This window comes from Gekko japonicus, unplaced genomic scaffold, assembly GCF_001447785.1.
Source record: "Gekko japonicus isolate JY-2015 unplaced genomic scaffold, Gekko_japonicus_V1.1 scaffold412, whole genome shotgun sequence".
Taxonomy (NCBI): Eukaryota; Metazoa; Chordata; class Lepidosauria; order Squamata; family Gekkonidae; genus Gekko; species Gekko japonicus.
In genome coordinates this window covers 1,096,741-1,115,303 of record NW_015160847.1, presented here as the reverse complement: position 1 = coordinate 1,115,303, position 18,563 = coordinate 1,096,741, and positions in this window count along the sequence as shown.

Genomic DNA, 18,563 nt, shown 5'->3' with positions numbered 1-18,563 from the left:
ACACAAGAAAGGCACAGAGAATCTGTACATTATGAACATCATCTATTCATGCTTCTCCTGTCCCTCATTTGTGCTCAGCTGCTTGGCAATGCAGTCTACTGGGAAGGTATCTGAGCTTTGCATTCTCTACAAAATTCTTTTCAGAGCTGCCAACTTTCATCTGGAAGTGCTGCAGAGATTCTGCAGTAGGTGGGTGGACATTTTTAGAAACAAACCTCAGTTGGAAACTGATTGCATTTTTGATAACAACACAAAAAGATCCTCCCCTAGAGATCTTTTGTGGGTGGAATTAGCAACCATTAAACAGGATTTAATTATATGTACCATTATTCTGCTCTGCACTCTTGACAGCTGTTGCAGAATCTCTCTAATGTTTCTCTTCTGTTTTTTGAAAGTTTGTTCTCTTTACCAAAAAAGAATAATGCGAAGCAGTAGTGAATCCTGGGGAAGGGGAGACAGATCAAAAAATTTCTCCCTATATTTGTGTACTAGAGTAGGACTTCCTTTTGTGTATAAGTGTTTGTAAGACCAGTGTTTTTTAGGGTCATACGTGATAGGAAATATAAAGAAGAGAAGAGAAGAGATTGGATTTATACCCCACCCTTCACTACCCAAAGGAGTCTCAGAGTGGTTTACAAACCACTTTCCCTCCCCCTCCCCACAACAGACACTCCGTGAGCAGTGTTCCCTCTAAGCTGAGTTAGTGTGAGCTAGCTCACAGTTTTTTAGCCTCCGGCTCACACATTTTTGTCTTGGCTTAGGAAGGAGGGCTCCAGAGCAAACTAATTTATGCAGGAGCCAAAATGTTCACTCACAACTTTAGTGCCAGTAGCTCACAAAGTAGAATTTTTGCTCACACGACTCCACAGCTTAGAGGGAACATTGCCCGTGAGGTAGGTGGGGCTGAGAGAGCTCTGACAGAAACTGCTCTTTTTCAAGACAGCTGTGATGGAACCAGGGGTCATTTCCTGCGGGAGCGCACAGGAGCAGAACTCTGGCAGTAAGGAGCTCAGGGGGCAGGCACATGCAACAAGCCCCGCCCCCTGCTCCCAGCAGCCCTCAGTCGGGCCATGAGGAGCAAGAAGCAGCCAGGTAAATTGCAGAGGCCCCCCCGGCCCGCCTTCAGGTACAAGCTCTCCCTCCTCTGTGAGGGCAGATCTGCGCATCCCCCTCCCATCAGCTAGCAATCCAAAACAGCCCAGTGAAGCCTGAGCAATGGGTGTTACCTTCTGACACACTTCCGGTAATGTCAGGGTGTGTGGCATATGCAAATAAGTTATGCTAATAAATTGTGCTAATGAGCTCCTGCACCTCTTTTTCTACGAAATGACCCCTGGATGGAACTATGGCTTGCCCAAGGACATCCAACAGGTGCAAGTGGAGGAGTGGGGAATCAAACCCGGTTCTCCCAGATTAGAGTCTGTGTACTTAACCACTACACCAAACCACTAAACCAAACACAAATATAATGTATTTATGAGAGAAGGACATGAGAACAGGCCTCAGATTTATCAAATGTTCTCTATCATGGCTATCACATTTACAGCAAATTTACGGAATCTCTGGTAAATAAGGCTACCAGCCAGCCAGTTTTCTATCAGCACGAGCAGGTTTCCCCCTTCTGACTGAGTTTTTTCACCCCAGAGGGAACAGGAGAAAAGCTATTTATTTGTTTATTTATTTATTGTTTTCCTCATGATCAGATAAACTTTCACTTTGGGTGAAAGCAAAGATTCCCGTCTGATCTCACCTTTGCAAATAATCCCATTGTTCCAATCGTGGGGAGGATGCACAGGAGGGTTTTATAAAATTTCCCATCCCTGGTCCCTTCCCCACCCTCAGCCATCTTCATTGTTAACTTGGGGTTGCAGAGAGCATTTTTCTGGGAATTTTTCTTAAGAAAGAAGACATTACATAAATGCCTTTATTTGTTTCTGTTCATGTATTTTAGAGTACTTTTACACCTCTCTCCAGATGCCTACCTTTTTATTTATACTCTGCTTTGCACGCAGTGGGGACTCTCACTTACAGCATCTGTTCTCCCTTCCATCATTTTATCTTCACAACAACCTGGTGAATTTGTTTAGGCTGAGAGTGAGTGACTGGCCCATGGTCACCCAGTGAGCTGCCATGGCACAGTGAAGATTTGAACACAGGTCTCACAGATCCTCATCACTCACTCTAACCACTATACAATAGTGTGGAGTTTGGATCCAGGCCCCATCCCCATAATCTCCCCCCACATACCACCATGTTTGCACTTGTGCTCCAATGACTGAACAGTTGAAGAGGTCTGATCTTGTGTAGACAAGATCATGTGGTCATGTGGACAAGGGGACATGTGGACAAGGGGACCCAATATATATTGTTTACCTTGATTTAACCTCACTATCTAACTACTAGGTGAGCAGCCCTTCTTCACTGTTGTGGTAGTACATAACTGCAAATAGGCAGAGCATAATTCAAAATGCTGGTACTTATAAGAACATAAGAACATAAGAGACGCCAATGTTGGATCAGGCCAAAGGCCCATCCAGTCCAACACTCTGTGTCACACAGTGGCCAGAAATACCAGTGCCATCAGGAGGTCCAGCAGTGGGGCCAGGACATTAGAAGCCCTCCCACTGTTGACCCCCCCCCCAAGCACCAAGAAGACAGAGCATCACTTGCCCCAGAGCCCCTAGCTATACCTTGTGGCTAATAGCCACTGATGGACCTCTGCTCCATATGCTTATCTAATTCCCTTTTGAAGCCGTCCATGCTTGTAGCCGCCACCACTTCCTGTGGCAGTGAATTCCATGTGTTAATCACTCTTTGGGTGAAGAAGTACTTCCTTTTATCCGTTCTAACCCGACCGCTCTGCAGTTTCATGGAGTGCCCACGAGTTCTTGTATTGTGAGAAAGGGAGAAAAGTACCTCTTTCTTTACCTGCTCTTTCCCATGCATAATCTTATAAACCTCGATCATGTCACCCCTCAGTCGTCTTTTCTCCAAGCTAAAGAGCCCTAAGCGCTTTAACCTTTCCTCATAGGGAAAGTGTTCCAACCCTTTTATCATTCGAGTTGCCCTTTTCTGCACTTTTTCCAAAGCTATAATATCCTTTTTAAGGTGTGGTGACCAGAATTGCACACAGTATTCCAAATGAGGTCTTACCATTGATTTATATAGGGGCATTATTATATTGGCTGATCTGTTTTCAATACCCTTCCTAATAATCCCCAGCATAGCATTGGCCTTCTTTATTGCAGTCACACACTGTCTCGACATTTTCAGTGAGTTATCCACTACAACTCCAAGATCTCTCTCTTGCTCAGTCTCTGCCAGTTCAGACCCCATCAATGTGTATTTATATTTAGGATTTTTGGCTCCAATGTGCATCACCTTGCACTTGGCCACATTGAACCCCATTTGCCATGTTGACGCCCCCTTGCCCATCCTTGACAGATCCCTTTGGAGTGCCTCACAATCCTCACTGGTTTTCACCACCCTGAACAACTTCGTACCATCCGCAAATTTAGCCACTTCACTGCTTACTCCCAACTCCAAATCATTAATGAACAAGTTAAAAAGCAGTGGACCAAGTACTGATCCCTGCGGTACCTCACTGGGATCAGTACTTGGTCCACTGCTTGGTCCACTGCTTGAAATGTGTCCAGAAAATCAGTCTCTTCCAAGTGCCCCTGGAGCTGAGAAACAACCACCCATTCAAGCACTTTGTCCCAAGAATGGAGGACTGGAAACTGGCCAGAAGTTCTCCAACACAGTAAGGCTCAGGGAGGGGTCCCCCCCCCACAACAGCTCTAATCACTGCCTCCTTCAGCATCGGCTGTAATATGGGCTGTATGCCATCCTTCATCAGTCTCACTTTGAGTTTTCCATCAGTTGTGCTCTAGCCATTGCTTTTCCTTTTTCATTGCCATCAGTTTTATGGTAAACCAGGGACCATGCTTGGTTCTGTCTTGGGGGAGAGTGTGCTTAAGGGTGATTGTGTCAACAGCCTGGGCCATCTTCCTATTCCAGAGAGTGGTCAGGGCCTCGACAGAATCGTCAGCAGCCAAAGTGGAGGAATCCCAACCAACAGGAAACCATCGGGTTCCGTCAGGCGCCTAGGGCAGACCATGTTATTGGGTCCACCACCTCTGTGGAGGAAGGGGGAAGCAGGAAGTCTAAGCTCTATCAGGAAATGATCTGTCCATGACAAGGGAATAAGCTTTAACTCCACCACATCCAGATCACCCTCCCCATCAGTGTGTAATAGATAAAATCCAGGATGTGTCCTGCTAAATATGTGAGGCCAGTAATGACTTCGGACAGACCGCTGTTCATCATGAAGGTTGTGAAATCCTGACAGCCCGGCCTTGGCATGGATGTTAAATTCACCCAAGACCACCAGTCTTGGGGTCTCCACTAACACACCTGAGACCAATTCAGCTAGCTCAGGAAAAGAGACGATTGGGCAACAGGGTGGACAGTACACCAGCGGAGTCCCTGCCCTGCCCTGGTCACCCACTTTCAGGATCGTGTGCGCGTACACACGTACACACACACACACACACACACACAGAGTTTGAGCCCAGTGGCACCTTTAAGACCAAGAAAGTTTAATTAACACAAAAGCTTATACCCAGAATTAAACTTTGAAAGGTGCCGCTGGACTCAAACTTTGTTCTGTTGCTTCAGACCAACACGGCTGCCCACATTTACACACACACAGTGATATACAAGTTCAAAAACAACCTACCCACAATAACATAATACAATAAAGTGTACTTCTCTTAACCTTATAGTTATAACTATATAAGAGCAAACAATAAAAACAGGCAAGTAAATCCATATGTTATAGTGAAGGGTTAAAAAAACCCCTCTACAAAATAAGCTGAATTTCAGTATTCATGCAGTATGAATCCGCTGGAAGGAAGGATCCTCATATTACCACCACGCGAAGAACCAACCTGGTGGCTGTGTGTACAGTAACAATATATGGATGCTGTCATCTAGTGGTATCATACTATATAATTTCATAGGGTTATTTTACCTTAAGCCCACATGTGCCACCTAAATCACTTTTCTATCATCTCCCACTGCTGATGTGCCAGTGTGAAAAATGGAAGAGCAGTTCTAAATGCACTTGTGTCATTTTTTTTAATCAGTTGTTGGTTGCGTATGAAGGTTGATTTACATTTGCATTTCAATCTCCCTGCACTTTACAACACATGATTTTAGTGTAAAGCTTGTAAAACAAACTTAGGCTTGGTTTAATTGTGATGCCACCTACATGGGGCCCCAATAGGAAAATTTGTTTTTGTTTTGTTTTTATACACACTGCAGTCTAGGGATGCCAGCTTCCAGGTGGGACCTGGGGATCCCCTGGAATTATAGCTCATCTCCAGACTACAGGGATCAGTCCCCCTGGAGAAAGTGGATGCTTTGGAGGGTGGACTCTATGGCATTGTACACCAGTGAGGTCCTTGTTCTTCCAGGCTCCACCCCCAATCTGCTTGTGGCCAGGGGGGACCTGGCAACCTTAAATCACACTTGAACTGAGCCTTAAACTCAGAAGCGTGGAAGTTATTTCATGCCAGACACTCCAATGTGGCTACTGATTCATGTAGGAAAACCTCCCAGATAGCACAACACTGTACGGCAAAAAATATACATCCATGGGTCTGTTACATATCACAGACATATTGCTAATTTTGTCCTGACAAACCGTGGAGAGAACTGGTTTTGGTCTGCTGTGGACCCAGCAGCCATAATGAACAAAATAGACTCCACTCAGCTGAAAAAGCCCAAGTAACAGCCCTGCGTTATATATTTGTGTTGTGCTACAATAGTACAAAAAGCCGTGGAAGCTGCTGAGAAATGTGTGTCTGGGAACCTGGCCAGCAGGGAGATGAAGATGGCATTTGTTTGGTAATGCAGCTGGTTGCACAGTCATAACAAAACAGAGCTGAAGAACAACACCAAAGATGTTGTGTTGAAGGCTCTATGGACATAGCATTTGTTTATGGGAACACAGGTGTTAAGGAGGATCTCCTTGAGATACCTGTCATGTTGTCCCCTAAGAAAGGAATGGAGTAAGGGGAAAGTGTAGAAAAACTTGTCTCCACTTCTGGTCCCACCTTTGACAGAGTGGGTTGTGCCCTGGTCAATGAAAATAGCATAATATGTGCAGAGCAGGGCACATTTAACCAAGGGCAGACTGGGAGGGAAAACAGTCCTGAAGAAGGGACCTGCCCCCAGCCTATCTAGGCTCCTCCTTCACAAAAGAGGGAGGGAATGAAAGGGAAGAAGCCCACCCTGCAGCCCTGCTGGTCTGGTAGCAGCCTTCCCCAATCTGGGTGAGTCTTGCACCACCTGAGGGCAACCTTCTCCAGGCTGGAAGCCGCCTTTCCTAAGCAAGACTTCCACTGGCCAGGAGCCCCCTTCTCCAGATCAGGTGCAACTCACACCAGCCAGGAACTACCTTCCCTATTATATTTCCATATAATTCAGCTTGGGTGTAGAGGCCCTAAACTGCAACAACTCCAGCAGCTATCTTAGCGACAAGTCAGTTTCTTCTTTCCAGAAACCTCCAGAAGGCAGGCAGCATCTCCTCTAACATTTAACTTTTTCATAATGGCATCATCCTGTGTAATGCTTTACTATACCTTTGATTGCAAGATGCACAGTTTTCAAGTGAACTTATTTGCAGGTAAAGGTTATAATGCCTACTGGTGATCCTTGGGAAACTCTACTTTCCTCCACTGTGAAAACTGAGCATTCTTATTCTCTGTTTCCTGATTTCTGAACTACCGACCTGGTTAACCAGTTACTCATCAACAAGTTCTTCTCTTGTGCTGTTTTCCTTTGGCTTTTTTGTTGTTTTTTCCTCACACTGCTACTGTTTTTCACATTGCTCCTTATGCACAAACTAATTACCCCACTGACAGTCTGCTGGAGGTTTTAGCTTTGTGTTTCCCTCTGATTCAAATATCTTTATAAATACCTTCATGAACGTTAATCAAATCATAAGAAACCCAGTTAGTTGCATGCTGAATTTTTTTTTTAAATTACAAGCAATATTAAGACTACAAAGGTTCATACAGATTGATACAAAGCCAAAGACCAGCTACAGAGAAAGGGGAGGAAGAATCCACCTCTACTATTATGCAGGGCTCTGCTATTGAAGACACTGACATTCCCAATTAACTATACTTTGTCATTTTGTTACAGAATGCTGAGGCCAGAGTGTTTACTGGAGTGGGTCATAGGGACTGTATCACTCCAGTCTTGTGCCATCTACACTGGCTTCCACTTTGCTTCCAGACTCAATTCAAGGTGCTGATATTGACTTTTAAAGATCTGTATGATCTGGGACCAACATACTTTAAGGAACACCTTCTCCCTTATGAACCTACCCATTCACTCAGGCAATCTTCGCAAGTCCTGCTTCGGTTGACCTTGCCATCTAAGGCTAAACAGGTGACAACCAAGAAAGCTTCATTTTGTCATTTGCTTTAATTTGGATGAAATGACAAAAGTCTTTGATATCAGTGCTGTGTCAGAGGGGAAGGGAAGCGGCATAGGGGCTTCCATAGCTCATTCCCATGAAAAACCAGGATGTGTTATTTCAGCTGAATGTGGCCTTTCAATCACTCATACAGACCATCACATTACTGTTTCTTCAGAAAGAAAATGTTGACATAGATAAGCTTTTCTGGCTGCAATTGCAGCAAAGACTGCAGCATCCTTAAGGTAAATTGGCATTCTCCCATCCAAGTACCAACCATACTTAGCTTCTGAGCTCTGCTGCGATCAGGCTAGTCTGGGCTACTCAAGAAATATTTCAGGAGGTAAAGAAATATCATTGGTTCTAGAGAATTCAGTACAGCAAGCAATAACTGAGCAACCCAGGTGAGGAGAATTATAAAGTATCACAAAATCCTCATATAAAGCTTAAAACAAAAGGCTGGGACCAAAATGTATCTAGAAACTGGATACAAGCAAATCGCTGATTAGCATCATAAAGCATATTCCACAGGGTTAGCTGTTCAACATATTTTATATGGATTTTCTCCAGAAGTCCATTTGCTGGTCCCCACTTGCAGCACTGTTTGGTATAAGCTGAGCAGACATGGTGCTGGGTCACTTGAGAGATTCATCAATTACCCAGTTCTTGGGAATCAAGGGGAGGATGTAGTCAGCATCTCTGGGGCAAGGGGCTGGCGTTTTGCCAATGCTGTAAGTGGATTTCTTCCATGTTGCCCTTGTTTTTGGTTTCCGTTTCGCTATGCCTTTGTATAACTTCCACTGCAAATTCTTCAGGGTGTCAAATGTTACAAAGTCTGCTTACAAAAAAACAAATAACTTCAGATGTACACATTGCACATTTTATTTTACTTCACTGCCAACATTTCATTCCATCAACTTGCACCTTAAACAAGGGTGTAGACTTTCCAATTTCCCGGGGGGGGCTGGGGCTCGACCAGAGGCATTGCTTTGCTAGGAGCAAGGGTGGCTCCCGGGGGAGGCTGAGTACCTTCCTGAAAATTTCGGCGGGGGCTCACGCCCCGCCGCCCCCACGAAGATTACGCCTATGCCTTAAGACTCATATCTTAAGATGCACACGTCTTGTTCACTTAAGAAGGTGCATGAGTTACTTTCACTGCTGAAATTCCTGAGAATTTTATTTGCCAGGAAAAAGACACCATCCTTCCACCGTACTGATATACATTTTAAGGGTCAAACTACTTGCCTGAAAATTCACGTATATAATTAGTTCATGTATCTGCCTCATTAACATATTGAATGGCACTATGGGAGGTATCCTATGGGGTTTTTTTGTTTTTTGCACATAAAGGAGTGTGCAGGTGATAGGAGCTAATTTTCCTCAGCCTTACCTGGCTGCACACCACTGCCTCAAGCACTTTTATTCCACCCCCGCTTTGATACCTAAAATGCAATACTTAATATGCAATAATTCGTGTATGCTTTAAAGATAGTGGGGTGTATCTAATAATGTAGTTCCTCTGACAGAATGGCATTTCTGTTTGTGGAAGAGGGATGCCAGTGTTTACTGATCACCTCTTCCCACTGCAGACCACCACTCTCCCCTTACACTGTTCCTAAAAGTCTGGTGACCTTGATGGAACAAAATATCAGGCAGTTCATTAGGAGGAAGTGGGAAACCCCACTTTAAAAGTCTACAGATTACCCGATACACCCAAGTTTTATTTTATTATAAACAACAAAACATAAATACAACATGCCATAGTAAAAATGCAACTATACAACCAAAACATAACAAAATAAAACTGAGAAACATTAAAATATGTAGCAATAGTATTAAAAGGTACAGCATGTAACTTGAGCATAACAAATCAATTACAACTGTAAGAGGTCAATGGGGTGGATACACCCAAATTGATACCAGCTTGATCAAAGGATTCACGAGAACAGCAAACCAACTAGAGCGGCACCTTTGCAGCTTCTCATTGGATGTATGTTCTCAGCCTATTAATTCAAGCACATTCAGCTATCCAGTGGTCCTGGTAGTAGAGAAGAAAACCAGAGACTTGCTACTTTGCACGCCAGTTTTTAACAGGAGTAATTAGAACTTTGAACTTCAGTGGCAGCCCTCTTAAAGATCTACAGGTTTTTTTTAAAAAATACTGCCTATTCTGGGGGTCAGCTAAGAACTGGGAACTTATCTTGAGCATGGCAATAACTAGTTACAAATTTGCATGAAGGAGACTGTGATGCATACCTACAGTGCTTCGGCACACCGTAGAGATGTATCAAGATCTCAATTCACCATCCCTTGGAAAACTTCCAAAAGACAGGATGAATGAGGGCATGGTGAATATGTCAGAGCATCCACACACACACCAACTACCATGCAACAAGCATATACACACAAACTTACCCCGAGGTACTCTCAATCATATTAGCAACCACTTCCAAATGTCTTTTTGAGTCTAATCCATGACCACACACAGTGTTAATGTCATGTACATGCTCTGAATGAAAGCAAACATATCAATTGTGTTCCAACTTCTGTTCCTATAGATGAACACAATGGGCAGATACTATTTCTGCTGAAGCCTGTTCTGGAACATGTACAGAATAAAATGGGGCTAACATCCATGCTCATCACTTCCCACATTAATTCCACTACACATACTGAGACCTTAGTTAACACTTTGTGTCTGCCTGTAGTGAAAATGATCACAACAGATATCTGGGGAAATTATTTATTTATTTATTTTTGTATTTATACCCCGCCCTCCCCGCGACCAGGCTCAGGGCGGCTTACAAGAGGGCAAAATATGCCCATACATAGAAACAGGATAAAAACAGTAAAAGAGATCCACAGATCATAAACTCAAGGACAAGTGATTTATATCAGACTACTGATCAACTTCTGAATGAGAGAGAACTGTTGCAATAAGGAATTAATGCTTCAGACAATTAGTACTTAACTCAAGCTTCCCTTGGCCCTGTTCACACGAGGGGTTTTGGGCCGAGAGAGGGACGGATCGGGGCCGCAGCAAACGGGCGCGATCCCACAGCAACATCTGGGAATCGTGCTGCGCCCGTCCCCCATCCGTCCCGTCCGCCGAAAAAGCGCACCCAAAAAGAACCACCTAACCGGGGGGTTCAATCGAAAGGGCCGCGGCAAGTGCGGCCGTGGGATCGGCGGTGAGTCCTTGCGCCGGTGCATCCCTGGTCCCCAGCCGAACTGTGCATGCTCGAGCATGCACAATTCGGCAGCCTCCCCCTCCCACTCGTTTCTTCCTCCCCGGCATCTGATCGTGCCAGGGAGCAATGGCGCGCGGCTCACGGGATCCATGGGATCCCGCCCGCAGCGTCTCTATTTTGGTGCGGCTCTAATTAGCCGCACTTTCACCGGTGTTTTCCCTGCCGTATGGCAGGGGCCCCTTGAAGCGAATGTTACCAGCTCTTCTCTTCCCTGCCTGAGAAGTTTACAATATCCAGTCACATTTGTCACAAACCATACTTATTATTTAACCTCCTACCTTTCCTACCACTCAGTTTGAGATATGTTTACTCAGAAGAAGGTTCCACTGGCTGAAAAGGGACAACTTCTTACATTTGCTTCAGATCACAACCACAATGTAACACTTTCAAGTGGCTAACCATGAACCACTCAAGTCAGAGTAGTATCACAACCCCACTAACTTTGTTGGGCTGTAAATCATCAGTCTTGTACTCACTGTATATAAACTTACTTAATTTCTACTTGAAATTTGCTAACCTTGATCTGCTTGTACTTTCGGAATGGGTTGTTTTACCAATGCAGGTTGAAGTAGCAGCTGCTTCTTTTTGGGTCTCAGTGCAAAGCACTGTAACCTGCATAATATCTTTTTTGCAAGGCATAGGCTTTGGATGATGGGTATTGGCAGGGGGATACTTCTGTTTATTAAAATCACATAAGGAATCATCTGTGCTGGTGACCGTTCTTCACGTCTCAGTATTGGTTGCCTTCCAGCAGTAATGCTTTTGCATTTCGATGCAAGCAGTTGTTTGGAATGTATAGATTTGCAGAGACCTTTGTCTTCTTGTGTGTCTTCTGCCAAAACAGGATCTTCTTTGGCCAACACAGGACCCTTCTGTCCCTCTTCAGCCAAGACAGGACCTTCCTGTACTCCTTCAGTGAAGACAAGATGCTCCTGCTGATCATCATCTATGACTGGAACCCCTTGGCCATCTTGAGCTAAAACTGGACCCATCTGCCCATCTGTGGACAAAACTGGACCCATCTGTGTATCTTCTTGACTATCTTCAGTCAAAACTGGGTCTTCCTGTGTGCTTTTGGTTGAAACTTGGTCTTCTTCTATGACACTATCATCTTGTGGGACTCCTTGGCAAATCTGACTTGGCTTTTGGATTTGATCATACTCTGGAGACTTCTTGTAAGATTTTATTATTGAACAGATAGTATGGAAAAGAGATGCATGGGATTCCATAAAACCCATCCCATCAAAGTGCTTTTCCTGTCCATAGTTAAAGGTAGTAAAGGCTGGCTTCAGTTCTGGAATCTGCATAAAAACATATAGTGTCCCTTTATCAAGCAGTAACCTGAAGCAGGTAGTGATGGTTTGTAAAAGCAGTAAAAAAAAACCCCACCCCCACCCAAAGAATTCCTGAGAGCCTTGCAGTATATTATAGTCAGGTGTGACTTCTACATTTTTACAAGGCTTCCCATATATTTCCTCAGATCAATAGCAATCTCAAAAGCAGCTGCAGACAAATTCACTGTAGAGCTTACCAGGCTGCCATTTTACCTCTTTCATTCTACACCAGGAAAAAACGTATGAATTAGAGAATGCATTGCAAGATTGCTATGCCCATAGCAAACACAACTGCTACACAGAGTGTGAAATACAGAGTTCTACCTTGGAGAGTTCTAGTCAGAACCACCACGGTATTTCTAAAAATGAGATGGTTAGGAGAAATTTATTCTCAAAATGAGTGAGAAAGCTCATGATGACCTAGTTATCTGGCAATTTACAAATAATCCAAAAAAGGAGACAAAAATACAAGAAACAGAAAATGTTGCAGAATTGCCTCAGTGCAAATCACTCACATTGCAGTTTGGAGGAAATAATTCATTCTTCTCTTTAGTTGGTCCCTCATCCTCTTTGGGCTGATTCATTGTGCTTATACATTGCTGAAAAATAAAAACAACACTTTGGGGAGGGGACAGAGACACATGGACACATGGAGCTTTAAAGGCTAGGCTAGCCAGGTTATCAGTGCATTAATTGTACTGAGAATGTTGTGTCTATATAACACACACACATTATGGAGGTTCTGTGGAAGAAAAACCAAATTAATGAAATGATGCCTAAATACAACAGAAATACAAAGAAGGAATCCAGATACATAGAATGAGTTTGGTGAAAGGAAGGAAAGAAGAAAGGTACAGTGCAAGATATTTATATACAACATAATTGTGAGCATCAAAACATGAATTTAAAAGAAGCTGGAAGCAAAACTATGAACACATGCATAAAACCACTGGCTAAAGTTGTCAAAGGATCTGAAGTTAACCTACAGCTCTACTTTTCATTTTCACTTGATGAATCTGACTGAGTGCCTAGAGGCAATGTGTTAAATGATGGTGAATGAACTGAAGCGCAGGGGAGGTTGGGGCAGGAGCCCATTGCACCAATTCAAAGCCCTGCATGCCTTTTAAAGGCTCTAGGCCAGAATGGAACAACAGCTCCTTCCTAGCTTGCTAAAGCCAATGGGGTTGACCCCTGCAGAGACTACCTAGGGCCAGAAGGTAGTGGGAGAGCTATACAGTGAGAGTTACAGCTAGCGACAAGTCTGCCAGATACAAAAGCTAAGCAGATAAGAAAACACAACAGGAGTTCGAGGACATCTTGTTCATTATCCGGGGGCAAATGACACAGACCGTTCATAAGACAGAGACAACCCTGGGAAAGGTGGTGAGGGTAGAGCGCCAACCATAGCCTTTGGCCATCATGCAAGTTTCATGGAACGGGGGGTGTGTGTGTGCGCGCGCGCAGGAAATGCTCTGACTGGGGTGACCAAACAGTTCCATACCTCGAGGCAGAGCTCCATACTCTCTGAAACTGGGTCCACCCTAGTTGCAAGAAAGGGGTACAGTGGTCTTTGGGGCCTGCTGGCTATTACTGAAGCTTTACCCCAGGTTTGTCTGGCTGACAAGCAAAATGGACAGGACTGCTGCCAAAGGGCAAGCAAAGCATGCTAGGGACTATAAAGGCATCATTTGGTATAGATTGGGGCTGCTGGGTGAGGAAGAGTGAGGTAATTCCCCTTTTCTCTTCGATGGGAATCAGCTAACCAGCTGATTGTTGCAAGAAGGAAAAAATAAAGAGGTCCCATTGGGCAGGTGGTTGTATCAACTTATGGTTCTATGTGCTCTATCAAAGCTCCTGACCAGAATGGAACAAGAGCACCTCCCCAACTTGCTATGCTCAATGGTCCTGACCCCTAGGAAGTCTATCGCCAGTGGGGCCCACCCGGTGGTCACAGTGTGAAATAAAATGCATGTTAAAATTAAAATAGCATGACTGTAGTAGAGCTATATAATCTAGTAAACTGCTAGGGAATGCAGGATCACAATGGTGGTGGCAGTTTTTTGAGTCTCCTGTTTTAAACAATATGCCATCATTCATCTGGAGCACCATCCTAAATTCCCATGGACGTAGAAGCAATTTAGATTGGTAACATGGAGAATGGACTTTAGTAGCCTTCCCACCTGTGCCATTATTCTAACCTGAAACAATCCTCAGAGGTGCTATTTGTCCTGTTAAGGAAAACCACGCGTAACCCTCTGTACTCCATAATGTATGAATCGGCCCAGATTTTGAGTGTCCAGGTCAAAACTTGTTCCATATACCAAACACCAATCTTGAATTCCCTGTCTGGGTTTAAAATGGCCAGGTGGCAATCCTACTAATTAAACAGTTGATGGAAATAAAAATTTTCAAAAAATTCCCAGAAGAAGAAAACAGAGCTAACACCACACACAGAGAGAGGAGTGATCGGATACCGAATGAGCCTTTTGTTCATTCCATGCTGATCTTTTCTTTTTAAAGGTTGTTGCAGATTTTCAATTACTGAAAGAGCTTTTTCTCCTCATTATGCAGAAGTTAGTGGTGTGCATCCATGACAGCTGCTACAGAAAGCTTCTTCTTATTTCTTATTAATGATTACCCACAGAACTGTAGCAAGAAGATACACTCTTCCCATCTTCCTTGAGGGTTTCCAACCTTTCCCTTTTCTGTCTCTATATTTGATATAACTGTATATAGAGAAGGTAGTAGGTAGTGGGGCTAGGATTAATGACCCCTCTCTGACATTGGTGTTGTGCAATGCCAGGTCCATAAACAATAAGACCACAGTCCTTCGGGACTTCCTACTGGAGCAGGAACTGGACCTGGCGTGCATGACCGAGACTTGGGTATGAGATGGGGAGACTTTAGCTCTCTCCCAGCTGGCTCCTCCTGGGTTCTCAGTCCTTCACCAATCCCAGACTAAGGGGAGGGGAGTGGCTCTGTTCATTCGGGAGGTTTACACCTTCAGGGCACTCCCACCACGGAGGCTCATAGGCATAGAGTGCACTGGCTTTGTATGGGAAGCCGGGGAGAGTCTGGCTATTTGGTTGGTGTACCGTCCACCCAATGCACCAACAAATAGCCTGTCATCCCTGTTGGAAGCCGTATCAGGCTGGGTACTGTACCCTAGACTGATAGTCTTGGGTGATTTCAATGTCCATTCCAATGACATGGCTTCCACACAGGCGACGGACCTGGTGTCATCAATGGTGGCACTAGGACTCTCCCAATATGTAGCGGCTCCCAGTCACCGAGCAGGGCACACGCTTGATTTGATCTTCACGGCAGGGGTTACGGTGGACCAAATTACTGCCATGGCAGTTCCATGGTCAGATCACTATGTCCTGAAGTCCCAAGTGAATGTTCCACCCCGACCCTGTATGGGCATAGAGCGCATTTTAGCTTGCCCTTGGAGCCAAATGGACCCAAGGCGGCTCTAGATAGCCCTGTGGGATCCAATGCCCCCTGGTGGCTCATTAGATAAGCTTGTTGAAGATTGGCACAGCTGACTCTTGGCAGCCATTGAAGAGATCATCCCCTGACGTCCTCTGCACCCTCACTCTAAGCTTGCTCCATGGTATACACAGGAGCTGTGGGCTGTGGCTGATGAAGCAAGAGCTCAGATGGCTAGAGAGGCAGTGGTGGCATGCTCACGACAAAGCTACAAGAGCATCCTATAGGACACTTATGAGATCCTACGGAATGGCAGTCAAAGCTGCTAAAAGAGAATATTATGTGACCATGATTGCGTCTGCAAGCTCTCGCCAGCCCAATTATTTAGAATGATTCAGTCTATTACTACTCTGCCAAAGGGCAGACCAAATGCTAAGGAATTCGAGATTGGCCGTGAGGCTTTTGTGAGCTATTTCACAGATACAGTGTTGTCGCTCCGCCACAACCTTCCCGCCACAGTTGACACAGTAAGGGAACTCGAGGCCCCATACACATCTTCTTCTCAAGTTTTGGATTATTTCAGTCCACTCATCCTAAAGGAGGTCGACAGATTACTCTCAAATATTCACATGACCACTTGCAGCCTGTCATGGCTAATTAAAGCTGGCCATGAGGGACTATGAGGTGTCCTAAGGGAAAATGTCAACAAGTCCCTCTCTGAGGGGCTGTTCCCTAGGGTACTCAAGGAGGCAGTGGTATGCCCTTTCTTAAAAAAACAATCCTTGGATCCGGTCCAATTGGCCAACTACCAGCCGGTTTCCAATTTGCCCTATTTGGGCAAACTAAATGAGAGGGCTGTGGTGACTCAGTTGCAGGGTTTTTGGGATGACACCTCCACATTAGATCCCTTCCAGTCCGGCTTCCGACCAGGCCATGGAATGGAGATGGTACTGGTCACCCTCATGGACAACCTTCGGAGGCATCTGGATCGGGGTGCTCCTGGATGCCTCCTTAATGATGGATGCCCAGGTAGCAGCCACTGCCAAGTCAGCCTTTTATCACCTCCAGCTGATTAGACAGTTCATTCCCTTCCTCGAATGCAATGACCTGGCAACAGTGATCCATGCTATGGTCACCTCAAGATTGGATTACTGTAATGCTCTCTACATGGGGCTGCCCTTGTCCCAAATCTGGAAGCTGCAGCTGGTGCAGAATGCAGTGGCTCGGCTGTTGTTGGGTCTCCCTATGTTGGGAGCACATCCGGCCTGCACTAAAAGCACTGCACTGACTGCCTATAGCATACCGAATTCAGTTCAAGGTGCTGGTTCTTAACTTTAAAGCCCTATATGGTCAGGGGCCTAGATAACTAAGGGAACCACCTTTCCCTGCATGTTCTCCAGAGAACACTATGATTGGGCCCCCAAAATCATTTGGCTCTTCTGGGCCCCAGAGAAGCCAGGCTGTCTGTAATGAGGGCCAGGGCCTTCTCAGTGGCAGCAGCTCCATACCGGAGGACATCGGGGCCTTGCGGGACCTTTTACAGTTCTGCAAGGCCTGCAAGACGGAGCTCTTCCACCATGCCTTCGACTAGGGAGCCGCACTCAATAAATTGAGGCCCTGGTCCCAATATTATCATCATTATTAACAGCCTGATACAACAAAGACTATGATGTTAATTGACAGCATGTCTATGGATGCTGCTAATGCCTGCCATCATGTACAAATCGCACTAGCACTTTATATTATGTATGTTTTATAATTATATTCTTGTGATTTTATTTAATTTTCATTTTAGCTGTTTTTTATGCTCTATGTAAGTCACCGTGAGCCTGCCCTGGCAGGGAGGGCAGGATATAAATTAAATAAATAAACAAACAAAATAGAGAAAGTTTGATTAGTGGTATAATTTTAGCTCTGGTGCTAAAATATTGGTGGCACAGGAACAGCCTAAGGAAGATCCATGATCTTTACTTTCCTGGAGGCTTTCACCAATCAGGAAGGGCAGGGATCCATGCAGCAGGTAGTAGGCCAAACAGCCAACAGAACCCTGTCAACATCTGTCTGGGAAGAGTGCACTAAAGGAGTCCAAAAATGGACCCAATAGCACAGATAGGCCCCCAAGATTCCTACTGACTCCAAATCTGATAGCCAAGTGCTAGCAGAAGAGTGAGACTTTATCCGAAAAGAACATCACAAATATGTCACAGATAATAGCCAAATTGTCATCTATTTTTGGAGCTACCAAAGGGGTAGTCAGTTGCCTAATAACTCTAAACAACTGAGCTGCATGTGATGCGGTGAATGCAATGGAGGCAGGGAAGTAAGAGCGCATTGCTGACTTCACTTCCATAGGCCTTCAAGTGGGCTTTATCAAGTGTTCTCATTGCTTCATCACAAGTTTGTCACCAGTGCCACTCTAGCCATATAAGCCCCCTTCTCCCAATCCTTAGTCATCTGTATGCTATGGAGCCAAGGTAGTACAGGGGTGAAGAAGGCACTGGTGGGTAATTCAGTCAATGGCCTCCTGAAGGCCCAGATTCCAGGCCTCAATGAGGTCATTGAGAGAGCTGCTAGCAGAGCCAGACAAATCCTGCAAAGCATTCTGTTATCTGATTGGATCCATGAGTCTCCACAGGCGAGTATAAATAGGCTCATCGTCCCTGCAGAGAGCGGAGGCAAATCTCAAACTGACTTTCATAAGGTAATGATCAGTCTGTGGGACTGGTTCACAAAGTGCCACTGAATCCAGATCAATTCCTGCACAAAAGATCAGATTCAGCATGTGGCCTGCTCCGTGTGTGGGGGTCAATACAACCTGGGAAAGTCCTAATGATGCCATGGCGGTCATGAAGACCAAGGAGGCACCGGAAAAGGCAGCATCTGCTGGGACACTGAAGCCTCCCAAAACTATCAATTTGAGGAAATGCAAGGCCTACTCTGTCATACCCTCAGCCAGCCTCAGCTGGTAAGCTGCATGAACGGTAAACCGGCAAGATTCCCACCCTCTCCCTGGCACCCCATGCCAGGCCTACACATTCAATGTCAGTGATGTTT